The sequence below is a fragment of the Triturus cristatus genome, chromosome 8 (assembly GCF_964204655.1).
Source record: "Triturus cristatus chromosome 8, aTriCri1.1, whole genome shotgun sequence".
NCBI lineage: Eukaryota > Metazoa > Chordata > Amphibia > Caudata > Salamandridae > Triturus > Triturus cristatus.
This window is the reverse complement of record NC_140591.1, coordinates 852,139,304-852,161,876: the sequence shown is the minus strand read 5'-3', so window position 1 is coordinate 852,161,876 and position 22,573 is coordinate 852,139,304.

The following is a 22,573-nucleotide window of genomic DNA, read 5'->3' as shown; positions in this document are numbered from 1 at the left end:
TTAATTTGCAAAGGAACAAAATGAGGGGGTTCATTTTGCCATAGAAATTATGATTAGTGCTGCAGAAAGAAAAATTAGGGCACATTTTGGCTTCTCAAATCCTCTTCTATTTCATTAAAAAATTCTAACATGCAGACTGAAACATGCACTTTGAATACCAGCAGCAGACTTCCCTGGTGAGCAGTAGCTTTACTACAGTGATCTAATGAGCAACTAGAATGCTACCATTCAGAATTCATGGCAAATGTGTGACACATCTGAATGCCTTCTTGATGGAACCAAAGTAAACAAGCATTGAAAATGCAATAGGTCTCGCCCTCGTTTAAGTTAAAGCAATTCTGTTTGTAATTAGGTGGCTTTTTAGCTTTGCTTGTATTAGTGTTTTTCAAACTTTCATGTACATAACATGCATATGTATGCATATATGTATATGTAAATGTATGCATGCATTTATAGTAGTATTTATATAGATATGCAGATTATATATATGTTTATATATGCGGTAGATATTTTTCATGAGCGCATTACCGACGAACTTAAAAAACTTTATGTCAAAACCAAAAGAACCAAATCAAAAATCTATTCCAAAAAGAATCAAGGTTATTTCCAACTTATGGAAAAATTAAAATCCAACTCGTCGGTTGTCATAAACAATGCAGACAAAGGAGGCAATATCGTCCTGTGGGGCAAAAAACAATATAGAGAAGAAGCATATAGACACATCAATGATGTAGAGTGCTACGAACGTTCTAATGCTGCAAGTTTCAGAAAAATCAACAAAGACTTTAAAGAAGACCTCAATAGTTGGAAAAGAGAGGGTCTGATCTCAAAGGATGAAATGAACTTTTTGTATAAAGATTTTCCTGTTCTACCTACATTCTATTTAATACCCAAAATACACAAACAGGTTGATCCTGTGCCAGGTCGGCCTATTATTTCAGCCAAAGACAGTATCTTTGAGAACACTTCACGCTATGTGGATTATTATCTTCAGGAACATGTTGTAGGTTTGCCTACATATCTCAGAGACACCAAGGATTTTTTGTCTAAACTTAATTCCATTCAATGGTCGGGGAATTATTTGTTGATGACCTTAGACATTTCATCCCTTTATACCAGCATTAGGCATCATGATGGACTGTCTGCAGTTGATTATTTTTTGAAAAAACGCTGTATTTCCATGTATAGACATAATGAAATCCTTCTAAAGATGATACATTGGTGTTTACACAACAACATGTTCATGTTTGATGGTCTGATTTATAGACAAAAACAAGGTGTGGCTATGGGGGCATGCTTCTCTCCCAGCTACGCATGTTTACATGTGGGCTGGTGGGAGGAGCATGTCCTCATGGGCGTACACAGGGATCTGTGTGATCAACATGTAATTACAATGTGGAGATATATAGATGACATATTCATCATTTGGGACGGTACATCACAACAAGCTGAAGATTTTGTAGGAGCTATTAACTGCAACAAGTTAAACCTTAACTTTACATCTCATATAGACCCAGTGACAATCATTTTTTTGGATTTTACTGTCTATATCCATAACAACTCTATTCAGACATGCCTATACAGGAAGCCAACAGCAGGCAACACCTTGCTTCACGCCACTAGCTTTCACCCGCAGCACACTATATCCAGTCTCCCCTACGGGGAATTCTTGAGAATACGTAGAGCCTGCAGCAATGAAGATCAACTACTTATAGCTCAGGAAGCAGCCAAAATCAGGTTTCTACAGAGAGGATATCAAGCCAGCAAACTAGAGAAAGCTTTAAGCAAGGCAAACAGTAAAGAGAGACAAACCCTACTATTTACCACACCTTGCCCTAACACTAACATCTTGGGTCCACCTAGCATGAAATGTAACAACACCCATAATGTCAATCAAGACAAAACAATCTGTCGATTTGTTTCAACATACAGTAGACAGGCCAACACAATCCGTTCCATTATCAAAACTCAATGGCCCATTGTTTTAACTGACATGGTGCTTTCACAAACTTTGCCTACACAGCCGAATTTCACCTACCGCAGGGCACATTCCATGAGGAGTGACCTAGTTAAAACTAGTCCAGGACTAGACACTAAGAGCATCTGGTTATCCCCTAAAAAGGGTTTTTTTAAATGCAGCACATGTAGGGCATGCAAATTTGGCATTAACACCAAATCCTACTGCACTCCATTTTCTGATGAATCTATCAACATCAGAGGGCATTTTACATGCCGGACAGATTATGCTGTGTACATTTTACAATGTGTTTGTGGACTACGCTACGTCGGCAGCACTAAGTTGCAGGTTTATGTGCGCATTTTGCAGCACTTACGAGCCATAGTTAATTCCGATCCTTCCTACCCTGTGGCCCGTCATATAAAATCAGAACATGGCAACAATCTCAATGTTCTGCAATACTTTGTTATTGATAATGTCCCCCTGAACAAACGTGGGGGAAACCGTGAAAAGCAACTAAGGCAATTGGAAACAAAATATATAATGGAACTAGATTCTAAGGCTCCGAGAGGTTTGAATTTGTGTGAAGATCTGTTTCATTTTTTATAATTGTCCCGTTAAAGATTTAGACTCACTGTTACAAATCACTGTATTCTGATTGAGTTTTTCTGTAGGCAACGTTCTGTAACCTTAGTCAGTCTAATGTTTTTGTGGTTTCTTTGGTCTCTGGCCTTCCCAAATGTTATCCTTTTTTTTATATATAAACTACTTTATCTGTGTGACCAAACCTTTAGGGCTCTGTTGCTGTAGATTAGTTAGCTGACTTTATCACACAATTTACCAACAAAAAAACTAAATAGCTGTTTACATAACTAAGTTAGGGGAACTTTATTGATACTTGCCCTATCTATTATTTAGGGTTTCTTTAAACACTTTGCACTTTAAACGGTTAATACTTTTGTGGTTTCTCCATCTTTCGCACAACACAAATTGAATAACAAAAAATAAAAATATCTAGTCACGTTGTATTAGGCTCTGTGCGGGATCCTAATGAATCATATAGATTATTTTTATTCAGTGGTTTCGGATAACAAGTTGTTGCCTCCAAGTATTTGTACCTTGAATGTAATACTATTATCGTACCTAAAAAATATGAGTATATAATGTCAATATGCAATGCTGTAGGTTCTGTTATGTATTCACAGCAATAGCCTTCTAGCATTGTCTTAGGAGGAATTTTCCAGATTGAACCCTAAGGCCATACAGTTTTTTCAATCTTTAATTTCAATTTTGTTTTTCCGACCACAATAATAGAAACATATAAATTACTCTTGTATTTATTGATGTTATATATGTATTAGCACAGAAATTTGCATTGGAGTTATCATTTCCATTTATGTAATGAGTTAATTACAACTACTTGATACGTGAGGTATTTTTACTATGTCTATGATCATGTTGACAGACATTAACCAGTAATAATGAAAGCTAAGTTACCTCCCCTTTTTTTCTGGTTTGTATAAATACGTCACTTCCTTGCAACGCAATCATGTGAGCAAGGCCACACAGTTGGCCGAAACGCGTCTTCCCGTTTCATTTGCACTGAATCTATGATTTAAATAAATTCGTTACTGCGGCTGCAGTTTCCAACAAAGAAGAAGGTGTCCGTCTCTCTTTTCATGGTGCCGAGAAGCGCTTTGGAGTGGTATTTGGATTATGTTTATATATGTATGCATATATATACACACATTCATATATATAAATTCATATGCATATATATACATATATATGTGCATATGTGTGCGTGTAGAGAGAGGTAGAGAGAGGTAGAGAGGTAGAGGTGTAGAGGTAGAGAGGTAGAGAGGTAGAGGTATAGAGGTAGAGAGTAGTAGAGAGAGAGAGAGAGGTAGAGAGGTAGAGAGTAGAGAGTGAGTAGTAGAGAGTAGAGAGTGAGTAGTAGAGAGTAGTAGAGAGAGTAGCAGAGAGTGAGTAGTAGAGAGTAGCAGAGTGAGTAGTAGAGAGTGAGTAGAAAAGAGTATTAGAGAGTGAGTATTAGAGAGTGAGTAGTAGAGAGTAGTAGAGAGTGAGTAGTAGAGTGAGTAGTAGAGAGTAGCAGAGTGAGTAGTAGAGAGTGAGTAGAAAAGAGTATTAGAGAGTGAGTATTAGAGAGTGAGTAGTAGAGAGTAGTAGAAAGTAGTAGAGAGTAGTAGAGAGTGAGTAGTAGAGAGTAGTATAGAGTGAGTAGTAGAGAGTGAGTAGTAGAGAGTGAGTAGTAGAGAGTAGTAGAGAGTGAGTAGCAGAGAGAGTATTAGAGAGTAGTAGAGAGTGAGTAGTAGAGTGAGTAGTAGAGAGTAGTAGAGAGAGAGTAGTAGAGAGTGAGTAGTAGAGAGTAGTAGAGAGTGAGTAGTAGAGTGAGTAGTAGAGCGTGAGGTGTAGAGCGTAGTAGAGAGTAGTAGAGAGAGAGCAGTAGAGAGTGAGTAGTAGAGAGTGAGTAGTAGAGAGTAGTAGAGAGAGAGTAGTAGATAGTGAGTAGTAGAGAGCGAGTAGTAGAGAGTAGTAGAGTAGTAGAGAGTGAGTAGTAGAGAGTGAGTAGTAGAGAGTAGTGGAGTAGTAGAGAGTGAGTAGTAGAGAGTAGTAGAGAGTGAGTAGTAGAGTGAGTAGTAGAGAGTAGTAGAGAGTGAGTACTAGAGTGAGTACTAGAGAGTAGTAGGGAGCGAGTAGTAGCGAGCAAGTAATAAAGAGTGTGTATTAGAGAGTGAGTATTAGAGAGTTGTAGAGAGTGAGTAGTAGAGAGAGTAGTAGAGAGTGAGAAGTAGAGAGAGTAAGAGAGAGTAGTAGAGTAGTAGAGAGTGAGTAGTAGAGTGAGTAATAGAGAGTAGTTGAGAGCGAGTAGTAGAGAGTGAATAGTAGAGAGTAGTAGAGAGTGAGTAGTAGAGAGAGATTAGTAGAGAGTGAGTAGTACAGAGTAGTAGAGTGAGTAGTAGAGAGTGAGTAGTAGAGATAGAGTAGTAGAGAGTGAGTAGTTGAGTAGTAGAGAGTGAGTGGTACAGAGAAGTAGAGAGTAGTAGAGTGAGTAGTTGAAAATAGTAGAGAGTGAGCAGTAGAGAGAGTAGTGTAGAGTAGTAGAGATTGAGTAGTAGAGACTGAGTAGTAGAGAGAGTAATAGAGAGTAGTAGAGTAGTAGAGAGTAAGTAGTAGAGAGAGAGAGTAGTAGAGAGTAGTAGAGAGCGATTAGTAGAGATTGAGTACTGGAGAGTGAGTATTAGAGAGCGAGTAGTAGAGTGAATAGTAGAGAGTGAGTAGTAGAGAGAGAGTAGTAGAGAGTGAGTAGTAGAGAGAGAGTAGTAGAGAGTAGTAGAGAGTGAGTTGTAGAGTAGTAGAGAGTGAGTTGTAGAGTAGTAGAGAGTGAGTGGTAGAGAGTAGTAGAAAGTAGCAGAGTGAGTAGTAGAGAGTAGTAGAGAGTGAGTAGTAGAGAGTGAATAGTAGAGAGTAGTAGAGAGAGAGTAGTAGAGAGTAGTAGAGAGTGAGTAGTCGAGAGTGAGTAGTAGAGAGTAGTAGCAAGTGAGTAGTAGAGATTAGTAGAGAGAGAGTAGTAGAGAGTAGTAGAGAGTGAGTTGTAGAGCAGTAGAGAGTGAGTGGTAGAGAGTAGTAGAGAGTAGCAGAGTGAGTAGTAGAGAGTAGTAGAGAGTGAGTAGTAGAGAGTGAATAGTAGAGAGTAGTAGAGAGAGAGTAGTAGAGAGTAGTAGAGAGTGAGTAGTCGAGAGTGAGTAGTAGAGATTAGCAGCGAGTGAGTAGTAGAGAGTAGTAGAGAGTGAGTAGTAGAGAATGAGTAGTAGAGAGTAGTAAAGTAGTAGAGAGTGAGTAGTAGAGAGAGAGTAGGAGAGAGTAGTAGAGAGTGAGTAGTAGAGTAGTAGAGAGTGAGGGTAGAGAGAAGTAGAGTGAGTAATAGAGAGAAGTAGAGAGTGAATAGTAGAGAGTGAGTATAGAGTGAGTAGTAGAGAGTGAGTAGTAGAGAGTAGTAGAGAGTGAGTAGTAGAGAGTAGTAGAGAGTGAGTGGTAGAGTAGTAGAGAGTAGTCAGTCAGTGTCAGTCTGTGTCAGTCAGTCAGTGTCAGTCAGTCAGTGTCAGTCAGTCAGTCAGTGTCAGTCAATCAGTGTCAGTCAGTGTCAGTCAATCAGTGTCCGTCAGTCAGTCAGTGTCAGTCAATCAGTGTCAGTCAGTCAGTGTCAGTCAGTCAGTGTCAGTCAATCAGTGTCAGTCATTGTCAGTCAGTCAGTTTCAGTCAATCAGTGTCAGTCAGTGTCAATCAGTCAGTGTAAGTCAGTGTCAGTCAGTCAGTGTCAGTCAGTCAGTGTCAGTCAATCAGTGTCAGTCATTGTCAGTCAGTCAGTTTCAGTCAATCAGTGTCAGTCAGTGTCAGTGTCAGTCAGTGTCAGTGTCAGTCAATCAGTGTCAGTCAGTGTCAATCATTCAGTGTCAGCTAGAGCAGCTCTGCTGACCGGGTTCTCTGGCTCTAAAGCAGCTCTGCTGACCTGGTTCTCTCCCTCTAAAGCAGCTCTCCTGACCTGGTTTCTCTGGCTCTACAGCAGGTCTGCTGACCTGGTTCTCTGGCTCTAGAGCAGCTCTGCTGACCTAGTTCTTAGGCTACAGAGCAGCACTGCTGATCTTGTTCTCTGGCTCTAAAGCAGCTCTGCTGACCCAGTTCTATGGCTCTAAAGCAGTTCTGCTGACATGGTTCTCTGGCTCTGGAGCAGCTCTGCTGACCTGGTTGTCTCCCTCTAGAGCAGCTCTGCTGGCCTGGTTCTCTCCCTCTAAAGCAGCTCTCCTGACCTGGTTTCTCTGGCTCTACAGCAGGTCTGCTGGCCTAGTTCTCTGGCTCTAGAGCAGCTCTGCTGACCTAGTTCTTAGGCTACAGAGCAGCACTTCTGATCTGGTTCTCTGGCTCTACAACAGCTCTGCTGACCTGGTTCTCTGGCTCTAAAGCAGCTCTGCTGACCCGGTTCTATGGCTCTAAAGCAGTTCTGCTGACATGGTTTTCTGGCTCTAGAGCAGCTCTGCTGACCTGGTTCTCTCCCTCTAGAGCAGCTCTGCTGACCTGGTTCTCTCTCTTTAAAGCAGCTCTACTGACCTGATTTCTCTGGCTCTACAGCAGCTCTGCTGACCTGGTTCTCTGGCTCTAGAGCAGCTCTGTTGACCTGGTTCTTAGGCTCTGGAGCAGCTCTGCTGACCTGGTTCTATGGCTCTAAAGCAGCTCTGCTGACTTGTATCTCTGGCTCTAGAGCAGCTCTGCTGACCTGGTTCTCTGGCTTTCAAGAGGCTCAGCTGACCTGGTTCTTTGGCTCTAAAGCAGCTCTTCTGACCCGGTTCTATGGCTCTAAAGCAGTTCTGCTGACCTGGCTCTCTGGCTCTAAAGCAGCTCTGCTGACCTGGTTCTCTCCCTCTAAAGCAGCTCTGCTGACCTGGTTACTCTGGTTCTAGAGCAGCTCTGCTGACCTGGTTCTCTGGCTCTACAACAGCTCTGCTGACCTGGTTCTCTGGCTCTAAAGCAGCTCTGCTGACCCGGTTCTATGGCTGTAAAGCAGTTCTGCTGACCTGGCTCTCTGGCTCTAGAGCAGCTCTGCTGACCTGGTCCCTTGGCTCTAAAGCAGCTCTGCTGATCTGGTTCTCTCCCTCTAAAGCAGCTCTGCTGACCTGGTTCTCTTGCTCTAAAGCAGCTCTACTGACCTGGTTTCTCTGGCTCTACAGCAGCTCTGCTGAGCTGATTCTCTGGCTCTAGAGCAGCTCTGCTGACCCGGTTCTTAGGCTCTAGAGCAGCTCTGCTGACCTGGTTCTCTGGCTCTAAAGCAGCTCTGCTGACCTGGTTCTATGGCTCTAGAGCAGCTCTGCTGACCTGGTTATCTGGCTCTAAAGCAGCTCTGCTGACCTGGTTCTCTCCCTCTAAATCAGCTCTACTGACCTGGTTCTCTGCCTCTAGAGCAGCTGTGCTGACCCGGTTCTATGGCACTAAAGCAGTTCTGCTGACCTGGTTCTCTGGCTCTAGATCAGCTCTGCTGACCTGGTCCCTTGGTTCTAAAGCAGCTCTGCTGACCTGTTTCTCTCCCTCTAAAGCAGCTCTGCTGACCTGGTTCTCTCGCTCTAAAGCAGCTCTACTGACCTGGTTTCTCTGGGTCTACAGCAGCTCTGCTGACCTGGTTCTCTGGCTCTAGAGCATCTCTGCTGCCCCGGCTCTTAGGCTCTAGAGCAGCTCTGCTGGCCTGGTTCTCTGGCTCTAAAGCAGCTCTGCTGACCTGGTTCTATGACTCTAAAGCAGCTCTGCTGACCTGGTTCTCTGGCTCTAGAGCAGGTCTACTGACCTGGTTCTCTGGCTCTAAAGCAGCTCTGCTGACCTGGTTCTCTCCCTCTAAAGCAGCTCTGCTGACCTGGTTACTCTGGCTCTAGAGCAGCTCTGCTGACCTGGTTCTCTGCCTCTAAAGCAGCTCTGCTGACCTGGTTCTCTCCCTCTAAAGCAGCTCTGATGACCTGGTTCTCTGCCTCTAGAGCAGCTCTGCTGACCTGCTTCTGTGGCTCTAAAGCAGCTCTGCTGACCTGGTTCTCTCCCTCTAAAGAGCTCTGCTGACCTGGTTCTCTGGCTCTAAAGCAGTTCTGCTGACCTGGTTCTCTGCCTCTAGAGCAGCTCTGCTGACCTGGTTCTATGGCTCTAAAGCAGCTCTGCTGACCTGGTTCTCTGGCTCTAGAGCAGCTCTGCTGACCTGGTTCTCTGGCTCTAAAGCAGTTCTGTTGACCTGGTTCTCTCCCTCTAAAGCAGCTCTGCTGACCTGGTTTCTCTGGCTCTACAGCAGCTCTGCTGACCTGGTTCTAGGCCTCTAGAGCAGCTCTGCTGACCTGGGTCTCTGGCTCTAGAGCAGCTTTGCTGACCTGGGTCTCTGGTTCTAGAGCATCTCTTCTGACCTGTTTCTTAGGCTCTAGAGCAGCTCTGCTGACCTGGTTCTCTGGCTCTACAACGGCTCTGCTGACCTGGTTTCTCTGGCTCTACAGCAGCTCTGCTGACCTGGTTCTCTGCACTCACGATGCACGCACCCGACTTCGCGAAAATATATTTAAAAATAATCTAAGTTTTTTATAAGTACAAATATATTATTTTTATGAATATCTTAGATAATCTCTTGACATATACATACCATTTTGGAACATAAATTTATTTTGCGGGAGTCGCGCACCCAGCGCGCCCCAGCACGTATAGGACGTCACGCGGGACCCGCAACCGCGCAAGCATCTCGTACCGTAATGCGCATGTGTCGCGAATGCGCGGGAGCAGGAGTTGCAGACTGGTCGCATACCAATCGCGCATTTCACGTAATATTAAATGTATATGATGTAACTGAAAAACACGCATCCATCGCACACCGTACGCGGATCCTTCATGACTTTTCTAAAATGGCGGCTAGAATGCACGCACCCACCGTGATGTGTACGCTTTGAGTGCACGACTCCAAAAAAAATTTGGAATTTTTTTTTGTTAAAGAAAATAATATAAATATATTACAATAAAAAATGAAAAGAAGAAAATTTATATTTCAGTTTGAATTTTTTTAATCATTTTTTTTTACAATTTTCAGAAAAATATATAATGTTATTTAATGAATAAAAAAATATATATAAACTGTTAAAAAACTGTAGAAAATCAGTACAAAAAAATTGGTATAACTACTATCACACTTAAAAATTAGCATTTAAAAAACTTTTGAAATTCACTGAAAAAACATAGGATTCAGAGATGTTATAGTTCGAAATTAGCATTTAAAAAAGCTTTGAAATTCACTGAAAAAGCCATAGGTTTCAGAGACATTATAGTTAGAAATTAGCATTTAAAAAACTTTAGAAATTCACAGAAAAAAAACATAGGTTTCAGGGGTGTTATAGTTAGCTGGCCATTTCACTCGTACAAAACCATAGAAATTCCTCTGTTATAGTTAGTTGTGCTAACTATAACTCGCGCTCCCGCAATGCACTGCTGATGATGTCACATATTGCATCATTCATGACATGGTCAGTGACATCACTGATGACATCTCAAATGTCATCACTGATGACATCATCCACGTGACAATCTGATACACCTCATCATACACTAGTATAACCTTTCATCACTCACTGTAAAATACATTGTACAATATTTGAAACCATTGACACACCGATACCAGTGTCTACATACTGACTCACTGATTCCTAAGTCTACACACACAACTACCCATTCAACAACAGAATCATTTATACATGCAGTCACTAATTAATAGAACACTATCAAATGCACTTATACACATATATAGACATTGACACATCAGCAGTCATCTTAGTTGGTTATGCAGTCATCCTACTCACTTTTTTTAAAAAAATTAATCACACTTACATTTACTCACTTGCACAATTATCCAACACCTCATTTATTCAAACACATAGTAACTCATAGTTAATATGTTAAAAAATCACCATTACAATTATACACTCATTCATATAGTTACTCTCACAATCACTGACTCCTACACATACGTATTTATATACACCAACTCTCACATACAATGCCTTTTATTTTTTTACTTTGTTGAAGATGTACAACTAAAGCATATATTCGCTCACCAATAGACAAATAAATACACTCATTCACCCAAACAACTGTTTCCACATGCACTCTTAAACCTATACACCTAGTCAATCAACCATTCACACATCTATGCATAGAGTTACACACACACCATCCAACAACACACAAACTCAGTGTCCCATACAAATACTCACCCAACTAATCAATAACTAATATACACACTCATGTAGTTAGTGACCAACTGATGCAGCATGTTACAACAACAGAGACAGTGATGCACACATTCACATAGTTTAGTTACTAATCCATGTATTAAGTGAGACACTTTTAATTACTCACTTAAACAGACAGTCAGACAGCTACTAAATCCTCCACTCAATCTTCAATACAGATTGGTATATATATAATACATATTTAAATTTCAAACTAAATCACATTCACTGGATTATGTAATCAGTGATGTCATCAGTGATGTCATTTGAGATGTCATCAGTGATGTCATCAGTGATGTCACTGACCATGTCATGAATGATGCAATATGTGACATCATCAGCAGTGCATTGCGGGCGCGCGAGTTATAGTTAGCAGAACTAACTATAACAGAGGAATTTCTATGGTTTTGTTCGAGTGAAAGGGCCAGCTAACTATAACACCCTTGAAACCTATGTTTTTTTCTGTGAATATATATATATATATATATATATATATATATATATATTCCACATGAAATGCTCCCGACTGCTACTCCAGGAGAAAACAGCCACACCAACGCAGTGGATTTTTTTGGGTATTATTTATTCCACAAACGAAACTGACGTGTTTCGATCTTTCGATCTTTATCACATAACCCGAATTCTGCCATGTTTTTCCTTGTATACAACGTGCAATCAACGTGAAAAAAATGTGTTAAACAAAAGACATAAACAAAATACTTCACATCTTGTGATTTCTCAATTGTTAATAAAACTTTATCGACATATTTAACATTATGCTGTTTAGTATTCAGAATTTATCGAATAATGGTTGCAGATATAAGAGTAGAGGGTCTAGTGCCCTCTCTAAATTCATCGGTATTTTTTAAGTGTACTTTGCAAAATTTATCATTTATGTAGCTAGTGGAGGGATCTAGTGCCCTAAAGTTCGCTTACTCAATAAAACTTGTTTGCATTTTACACTCAGATTGTTAAATATCTATATAAAAAAAAGGTTTTGCCCAATGGGGATCGCCTACTACTCTTTCCTCCACTTGACCCATCGATCTATTTGGAAAGTTCCAGATCATCTGAGAAAGGAAAGAGAAAGCGTTTTAAAAGAAGGTATCCATTAAGGTTGCAACCTATTCATTGACTATTGTTTGCATAATGGTTATCTTATCGAAATTAGAAAAGACAAGAGAAACAAATATTAATCACTGATTTAAAATTCCTCTGGGAATAGTTAGAAAAAGCATATTATTCACATACATATGACATTTCTCAAAGGTTAACTAATAAAGAATTTTAAGGTAAGAATTTAAAGTTATCCATAGGAGCCTGCAAATTATAGATGTGTGTAAAGCTCTTCATCCTGATTCATACCATGTGGGGTAAGACTGCCTGCTTCAAGAAAATATCTCAATTCCAATCTGTGTAATGCAGTTATTCTGTTGCCACCTCTCGGGTATTTCACTATTGTGTCGATTCCAAAGAATCTGCCTTTTGTCCAGTCCCCCTCATGGTGTTCCTTAAAATGCCTTGCTGTGCTGTAGCTTAAGTCTACATTTGTTATAGCACGCCAATGTTCAAGTATTCGTTTCTGTACTGGGAAAGTGGTAGACCCTATATACCACTTCCCACATGGACAAACAATCACGTAGACTACATAGTCTGTCTTACATGTGATTGCTTTAGTGATACGATGTTTTTTTTTGTCTGACCCACGTCAATGTGATCTCTTGGACATTGGTGCTGAATTTACATGCCTTACAATGCCCACACTTCCTGAACCCTCTACTCTGGTTGAGCCATGTGTGTTTGTTACTTGACAGGTGACTTCGTACCAGCATATCCTTTAATGATAAGTTCATCTTGAAGGTAATGTCGGGGCCTTTCCCTAACTTGTTTTTTAGGATAGCGTCTTGTGAGAGGATTGTCCACCTATTTTTGAGGATCTTGCGTAAATTGTTAGCTTGGCTGGTAAATTTTGGGATGAACCGTATTGGTTCATTGTCATGGTCCCTCACTGTGTGTGTTTTACCTACGAGCAATTCTTCTCTAGATTTCTGGCCCGTCTTCATACTGGCTTGTTTAAGACTGTTTCTAGGGTATTTTCTAGCTTTGAAACGAACTAACATTTCTTGTTTAGTTTTTTCAAAACTCTCATTGGCACTGCTGTTCCTTTTGGCTCTCAATAGCTCACTGTAAGGTATACTCCAGCGGAAGCTAGCTGGATGGCAGCTATCCACATGGAGGATTGAGTTACCAGCAGTACTCTTCCTATAAAGATCTGTTTGGAAGGTGCCATTTTTCAATGAGACTTTTATGTCAAGGAATTCCACTGTCTCCTGACTATGGTTCATGGTAAATTTGAGATTCACTTTGTTGTTGTTGATGACAGTTAGAAAAATCTTGAGGTCTTCCTCGTTACCTTCCCAAACGAGGAAGACGTCATCGATATATCTCAGCCATACACTGATCTGATCAATATATATGTTCACTTCCTGATTCCAGAGGACCTGCTCCTCCCACCAGCCCACCAAGAGGTTGGCATAGCTGGGGGCGAAGCAGGTCCCCATGGCAGTCCCTTGTATCTGTCTATATAGCACATTTTCAAATAAGAAAATGTTTTCTTTGAGACAGGTCTCGATCATCTCCATGATCATTTGTGTGTGTTGCAGAAACTTTGCTCCCCTCATCCTTAGGAAATGTCTGCACGCATGCATCCCATCTTCGTGTTTAATGCTAGTGTACAGACTTTCCATGTCTAAGCACACAAGCCAGCATTCTTTCTCCCAACATAGATCATTCGTTTCTTGAATAAAGTCCTGTGTATCTGCTATTTTTTGCAGAGACGATGGGACGACCTGGGGGATTTTGTGCATTTTTGTGCACCTTGGGCAGAAGGTATAGTGTGGGGATAGTAGGTGTATCATTTTTTAGAAATTGTAGTTCATCCCAACTCAAAAGATGTTGTTCATGCCACTCAAGCAACCTTTCACGATAACGTGTGGTAACATTTTGAATATATTCCCTATCAGGTCTTGTGTAGCATGTGCTGTTTCTTACTTGTTTAAGTCCTTCCTTTACATAGTTCTCTCTGCTCATTATGACTATGTTCCCCCCTTATCTGAAGGCTTAATAACTATGGTTTGATCTCTTTGTAGATCAATGATTGTCTCCCATTGTTTTTTGTTCATATTGCTTTGCTTCAAATGTTGCCTGCTTAATCTTAAGATGTCATCTGTGACTGTATCTGAAAATACATCTATGTAGTCTTTTGGTAGTTGAGGTATAGATCGTGATGGTACTCTAAAATGGGTTGTCTCAGTGTCTCCTGTTTCGATACCAAGGGTCATTTGAATATGTTTAGTGTTTATAGGATCTAGTGGGTCATTTGTAGGTCTGAGTATGGTGTCTTCACTAGTATCCAAACTATGTAGTGCTTGCATTGTTTCAAGGTCTCTAATTGTTAGATTAATATGTGAGGGGGTTTTGATTTCTCTCCCCCCATAGTAGCCTTTTTAGGACGTAACGCATGCAGGTAAAATATTTTCAAATTTCTAACAAACTTAAAAAGGTCAATTCTCAATTCTGCATAATCCGTTTTTGACGTGGGGCAAAATGACAGCCCAAGTTCTAAAGTCTCAATATCATCATTTGTCAAATGTCATTTTGAAAGATTAATTACCTTTACTTCCTTAGATTGTCCAGCCATTATTTGTTCCTTGCTTGTTGGCCCCTTGTTCCCATGCCAACTGTTGTTTGACTTTCTTCGTTGCCTCCGTCTCTGGCTTTCGCTTTTGTTCCCCTTCCTCTGCCTCTTTTTTTTGATTGGAATGAGTGTTCGTTCTCTCTTTGTAACATCCGAAACTCCTCGGAAAAAGACGTCTTTGGTGTTGTTCTATTAGTAAGATCTTTGGATGAGCCTTGGTCGGAGCTCAGATCATTTCCTGATTCCGATGTTTGTTGTTCCATTGCTCCCAATGTTTTGTCCTTCGTCAGTTGCTGTCTGGCTTTATCGAATTTCTTTGCAAATGTTAGGATTCTCCCTGCTGTATAATCAGCTTCATCTCGAAGAAATTTGCACTGTTTGCGTTCAATTATGTCTTTCTTGTATGTCTTAAGATGATCCTCCATTAGCTTAAATAGTTTCTTAACAGCGTCTTGGTCTGTCTCTTTTTCCAGGTCGTCCATTATCTTTGTGATCTGTGTCATTAGTTCAGAGTGTTCAACCCATGCATTTTTTATTAGTATCCTGATCATAGTAGTTGAGCAAGCATGTGTATTCTTAGTCCAATCTTTTAATGGCTCCGGTCTGGGGTTTGCCAATGTCAGTATTATAAATATCCTCCGGCCTCTGGGTATCCTATTTACATCCAGGTAGTTCTGCAGCGATGTGGCTTCCCACCATCGACTGATTTCTTTCTTCTTCAGTTTTTTAGCAATGTTGACCTCTGTTTTAAATTGCTGGTAGTGCTATCAACATCCGTTGCATTCGCAGCGTTGTCTACATTAGCGGCAGGCTTTGATTTAAATATACGAAGAGCTGAAACTTCTCGCTCTTTTAACATTTAGTTCAGCATGATTTAGATTCCGTCTGTGTTGCGTAGGTAAAGTACCCCACGAACCTTAGTAACTTATGGGTTTGGATCCCAAAATAGATTGCCCGGACTCCGTGTGCGTAACAATGTGCGCAATAAAGATTGAAAAGTCTTCTTACCTGTTCTTGCTGAATCAATACTTGCTCAGATTCTCGGTTCAGTCTCGGGCACGGTAGTCATCCAGGATAATCTCCGATACCTCGGTTATTTTGTTTTTCTGTGACCGGCGGGCTCCACCAATACCAAAGGATGAGTCCAGTGAGTTCATGTTTAGGGCGAAGCCACGCCTCCCAGGTTGGGGCCGTGTCAGCGGTCGCCACCGCAATATATTCCACATAAAATCCTCCTGCCTGCTACTCCAGGAGAAAACAGCCACACCAACTCGGTATCTTTTTTTTGGGTATTATTTATTCCACAAACGAAACTGACGCGTTTCGATCTTTCGATCTTTATCACATAACCCAAATTCTGCCATGTTTTTCCTTATATACAGCGTGAAAAAAATGTGTTAAACAAAAGACATAAACAAAATACTTCACATCTTGTGATTTCTCAATTGTCAATAAAACGTTATCGACATATTTAACATTATGCTGTTTAGTATTCAGAATTTATCGAATAAAGGTTGCAGGTATAAGAATAGAGGGTCTAGTGCCCTCTCTAAATTCATACGTATATATATATATATATATATATATATATATATATATTACCTACTGGCAGTCACCAGTAGGTAGTTATAGTTAGGACCTAGTTTCCATAGGAAACTCGTTTTTTGTTTTCGCAATAACTTTGGCGCCGGTTGACGAATCTTCACAACATTTTTAAAACGTATGGCCCGTTCCGGTCAGCTCCTATCCTGAAAGTTTCGAGGTGATTCGCCAAGTGGGGGCCGAGGAAAAAGGGGGGTCCCAAAACATGTTTTCTCCATGTTATTTTCCATAGGAAACTTTAGGCATGGCTACAGCCCTAACTGCTGAACGGAATTACACCACATTTGGCAAAAAGGTAGCCCTTGGTTCAGAAAGAACTCTTTTTGTTAAATGGTGTAAATCCGTTTAGTAGTTCCTGAGAAATTCAAGGAAAAGAGGTGAAAAAATCAATTTCCCATAGGAAACTTGGCTACAGCTCGAACTGCTGAACGGAATTACACCAAATTTGGCAAAAAGGTAGTGCTTGGTTCAGAAAGCACTCTTTTTCTTAAATGGTGTAAATCCGTTCAGTAGTTGCTGAGAAAATAAAAAATAAAAAATGTATGGCCGCGGTGGATCCGCGGACCCTCCCGAGCACAAGCTGCATTCTAATTGGCTGTCAACACTTCAAACCAGGCAGCCATCTTGTGCCTTGGTAGAACCGAGGCACAAGAAAACAGTAAAACAAACGCGCAAAACAAGAAAAGGGGGCAAGGTAGAAACACCCTGACCCCCTAGACCTGCTCAGGAGGTCCCACAAGGACCACCAGGGCCCAAAAAGCATTTAAAAAAAAAAATCATCCGAATGCGTGCTGGGTGCGCAAATCCGGACCGGGAAAATAAAAAAAAACGAAAACGCGGGCTCCCGGGGGCATGGTGAATTAAAATTGCGGGGAGCGGCACCCCCTGGGGCTTTGATGAAATATTTGCGGGGGCACAAGGGCCCCCTGCAGCCCCGGGGACCACCACCCTCATGGTTTTCATCAATTATTTGTGGGGGCATACTGCCCCCCCCCCGCAGCCCCGGGGACCACCACCCCTGGGGCTTCTTTATGTGTACAAAAAATATGCCTGTGTGGGGGGGCTCGAGCCCCCCCACATGCCTCAGGGACCACCACCTCCCCAGGGCTTGCAAAAGATGTGAGGAGGGCCGTGGGGTCCCCCTCCTGGAGCCTTCGATGGCCCTGGGGACCGTCACCCCCCAGGGCCGGCTCCTGTAGTGTCCCGGGGTGCCCACCCCGGTACACTGCTGCTTGCTAGGTGGCGGGAGTTCATCTGCTACCCTACCGTAGCAAACTCTGGTTTGGATTTTGGAAGAGAGTGCAGGGAAACCTGCTCTCTCTTTCAAAATCCAAAGCAGAATTGCTTTTCTACACAGGGAGCTGCATGTCAGCAACTCCCCATGTAGAAAAGCAATGCTGGCTCACGCAGGACACGGGGAGCCGGCAGGACCGTGGGGGCATTGGGGCTCCCCCCACGGTCCCCAACGAAGTGACTAGGCCCCGGGGGATGGGGCCCCCAGGGCGAATAAAAATTAGTGGTAGGAGCCGAATTTTTTAAATTTGGAGTCGCGTCCCCAGCGCGGTGCTCAGCACGGCCCCCTGGTGTGAACGTGAGGGGTGCGGGACTCCCAGCACGGCCCCCTGGTGTGAACACGAAGGGTGCGCGACTCCCAGCGCGGCTCCCTGGTGTGAACACGAGGGGTGCGCAACTCCCAGCGCGGCCCCCTGGTGTGAACGTGAGGGGTACGCGACTCCCGGTGCGGCCCCCTGGTGTGAACGCGAGAGGTGCGAGACTCCGAATCGCGCTGGGTGCGCGACTCCTAACACAAAAAAGTAAGATTTTTTTCATTAAAAAGCTATATTATATGTTAGCATCTTGGGTGGCTCTAAAAAGAGTCCTTGTGTTTATTGGGAGATTTTTGTAGCTGCATGTAAGTGCCGATGCAGAGTCTTAAGTTGTTGAGAAGTACTCTGTTTCCCTCATCTGTGAAGTGTACACCATCACTCCTGTAGATACCATCCATATCAAAACACAGATTGTTGTTGTAAATGGACCCCATACTATGGACTCTGAGATAAGCAGAAAAAGCTTTATTGATATTTTTTCTAGCTTTCTCAATCTGTGGACAAAATTGATTGAACCACAACCATTTCTGTCTTTGGCATATGTTAGAGTAGACAAAGGCAGTTTGAGGGAAAATCAGCATCAATTCTGCAAAGGTGTCCTTCATTAGCATTTCCAGACCTACCCCAGTCAATGTGCCTAGGTCATTGCCACCGCAGTGCACAGTCATGAGGTCAGGGGGTTGGAGATGCATAAAGGTTTTAAGCAATGGCATCAGTTGGTGCCACTTTAATCCTCTCTGTCCAATCCATTTAATATCTACATTTTGCAAAGCTAGATCTTTGTCAATACCTCTGTTTTCAGCATACCTTTTGCACCAGAAAACATAGCTGTGCCCAACAATCCACACTGAAAGCATCTTGAAGGGATCTCTGAAGGTAATCAAAATATGTGTGCAGCTGAGGTAGGCAGGTGGTAGAATGAAATCTACCTAAAATGGTGGACAAGATTCTGTTTTTCAGAAAGTAGAGATTTGATTGACTGTTTAAGAACACTCCATATTCAAAGATGTGGTGCATTTTACTTTATTTAGAAAGCATGTTTCTTATTGGTTATTAACAAATGTTGGAAAGGTACAGCAGAAAGGATAAGGGCATGCTTTGCAAAGCCAAACACACCTGCTGTTCTTATTTGCCGTTCTTATCTGCCCTCAGCCCTATGCTCTTCAACGTCTACATGGCTCCGCTCGCCCCCATCGTCAGAACCTACGGACTCAACATTGTGTCATACGCAGATGACACCCATCTCATCCTCTCCCTCTCCAACGAATCCAACACCGCCAGACACAACTTTCGAGAAGGCATGGAAGCCGTCGCCATGAATGAAAAACAGCTGCCTACAACTAAACACCAACAAAACGGAAGTACTCATCATGGGCCTAAAAACCCAGGTTCCTGGAACGACACCTGGTGGCCCCCCCCACTCGGAAGCCTGCCCACCTCCACGGACCACGCACGCAACCTGGGAATCATCCTGGACTCAGAGCTCAAAATGGATTGCCAGATCAACTCTGTCTCGGCCTCCTGCTTCCACACCCTCTGCCTCCTACGTAAGACCCTCAAATAGATTCCCCTCGATTCACAGAAAGACTGTCACTCATGCCCTGGTCACCAGCAGGCTTGACTACGGCAACGCACTCTATGGCGTAATAAACAAAAACTTCACCCGCAAGCTACAGAACATCCAAAACGCCGCCGCAAGACTGGTCCTCAACCTGCCAAGACACTGCCACATCTCCCAGCACCTGCGCCCACTCCACTGGCTCCCCATTGAAGCTAGAGTCACCTTCAAGATGGTAACCCACGCTCACAAGGCCCTCCACGACACCGGACCGCATACCTGAATAGCCGACACAAATTCCATGCACCCCAAAGGACCCTACGATCAGCCCAGCTCTCCTACACCATGGTCCCCCGCACCAGAAAGATCAGATCGGGAGGCCGCTCCGTCTGCGTGGCCATAGCCTAAAATGACCTTCCGCTCCACCTCAGACTGATAACAACGCTCCCCATCTTCGCAAGAAACCTCAAAACCTGGCTCTTCGACAGACCCCCCTCCTCGATGGACTCGAACCTGTGAAACCCCCCACACCCTACGGGTGAGTAGTCACGTTTGTGGTGAACTTTTGACCTGCCAGTTAAGTTGAATGCTGCATGACCTGTTGCTTTGGTAACTGCCCTTAAGCAGAAGGGGTGAAGAAGTCAGTTGAAAAGTGTTATTATGTTTGACATAAGGAAATGTGTTTTTCAATTTGAAAATCTCTGGGAAGCAGTGTGATTTGTTGCTTGTGTGTATTTGTATGGCAAACTAGAGGAAAATCTTGCCATTACAGGTTCTTACCTTGGACACTGTGGTGATCTACATTCTCTGTGTGTAAAAGAAAATCCTGTCTGAGTGTGTGAGATTTTACATTCAACAGATTTATTTAAAAGGTGAGTTATATATTTTTTAGGTTTATTTAAAATAGATTTGACATTATTATAAATTTGTGCTCTTTGAAATATATTATTAAAAGTATAGATGTAAATAAAGATTATATTTATTGTACTTGGAGTTTGTTTAAAAACAGTTTGTACAGTAAAATATATATTTTAAGTGTATAGAAAGGTATAGTTAAATGATGGCTCTTATTTATTATTAATTGGTTAAATATGCATTAAGATTATGTATTTTCTAAAATGTTCATATAAGGTATACTCTATTAGGCATGATTATTTCTTCTCTGTACAAAGGTGCAGTTTAATAATATTGCATTATTATAGATAGTTTGGTAAAATAAGGTACAACTATGCTATTTCAAAGATGATCATAAAAGGTATTAATAATTATGATTCTGTTATTACTTTGTACAGTTTGTGTGGTTCTAGAAATCCTCATAAAAAAAGGTGTTGTTTGATTCTCTTCTTCATTAAGTCTGTTGAGGGGTACAGTTTGATGATGTTGCATATTTCTAGATTTAATGTACAATATGTAGCTCAATAGAAAAGCAGTACATTTTACTCTTTCTGGTAGATAGTAGTTATATACTTAAATACATAGTATGTTATGACTCCTGTCTTTGTTTAGATTGTATTTATATAGTTGTATGTATATTTACTAAATTAATGAGAGGTGTCTGACAGATTAGAGGATTGCAAAGGTAGTGAATATGTGATTTTATAATTACATGAGAAGTGATTTAGTGGTTCTATATTGTCCAATCTCGTAGTTAGGCATTAAGACACACAGTGTTATAGTCAAATGTATACAATATATGCAATCCCCTAACCCCATGCCTCAGTGCTTCAAAAATCCAGGTAGTAGCCATGCAGTGCCCCAATCACACTGTCATTCTCTGTCCAGTCCTGTAATCACCCTGACAGAACCAGGTCCTTATCTAATCTCTGTGCAGAAACACAAGCACTTATAAACTCAGCCTGCTGTCAACTACCAGCACTCTCCCTATCCAGTCAGTGTCCATACAGTCGTACAATGCCTCAGGCATTAAAACACGCAGCGCTACAGTCAAATGTACAAAATATATGCAGTCCCCTAACCACATGCAGACTACTGATTCACACCTAGAAACATCTAGGTAGTGGCCATGCAGATCAGCAATCACAGTGTCACTCTCTGTCCACTCCTCCTATCATCCTGACAGAATAATTACTTTATCTAATTGTTAGACCTGCCAGCCCTTTGGCTGCTCCCTCCTCATTTTTTTCCTTTACCCTCTAATTTTTCTGTCCACTAGTTTTTTTTTTTGGTGTTGACGTAGAGGCTCTGGGTGCCCCATTTTCACTGATTGAGGGTGAGGCGCAAGGTGCTTCTCTAAAATGGGGGGAGGGAGAGAGCTCCTACACAAAATTGTGGCCTAAACTGTCACCTCAGAACCTGGGCCATAGGCTGTCATGAGGGGTTCCAGAACCTTCTGGGCCACTCTGGCCAGTCAGGGCCCAGGCTATAAATAGAGGTGAGGTGCGTCGGCCACTTTGTAGAAGGTGTGACGTGAGGTAGTCAGGAGTAAGGCACCTGAGTGGGGGAGGTGGGTGCGCTAGAGAGGGAAACTGACAGATCTTAGGGCCTGCTTTTTCTTTCCACTCGGCTGACACTACCCCCTACCTCTTGACCGGACCCTGCCCTCAGCCACTGACCCGGGGATCACGTTAACCTTTTGTGCTCCCCGCCTAGCCAGGACCCCTGGGAGAACCGGGAAAAGGAGTTATCATTTACGACCTGATCTTCTACTTCCCTGACTGGGCCTGGCCCCCCCCTGTCTTGACCTGCCTCTGGCGTGTGGACTACCATCTTTCAACCCACCTGCCCTGAGCCAGGGCGTAGTTGTGAGGGAAAAGGGGGCGCTAGGCGCCAAGCATATCGCCACCCCTGAACTGCAGGCAACCCCTTAATTTGAACCACCCCCGTCGGGGCTGCCCCCAAGAATAGCTCACCGCCGTGGCCCTGGGCCATGTCGCCTGTCCCTTGCCATCCTTGGGGCCTGCGGGGAAGACCGGGGCCCGACGCTGCCGTCGCAGCCTCAGCAACGCGGCCCTCCGTGAGGGGAGGGCCGCCGGAGTTCAAGGAAGGCTGCGTAGGCCCGAAGCCAGCAACTCAGGTCACCTGACGGGGCAGTCTGCCAGGCGCCGCCCCCGCCGCTGTGCCATTCGTTCTTTTGGCCTCGTTCCCGCAGACCGCGCTGTGATTGGCGGTTGCGGGCACGGCTTGTGAAACGGACGAGAAATCTCTGCGGAGCTCCCCGGCCACGTCGGGCCCGATCGGGAGCCCCGCGCCTTCCCCCTCGACCCGGACATCGCCGGGAGGGGATCGGGAGTGTGCGCTTCCTCAGCCTGGGGGACGGAGCCGTCTGCAGTGACCCGCGAGGGTCGAAGAATCAGGCAACCCCTGGGGGAGGCGGGCGGAAGG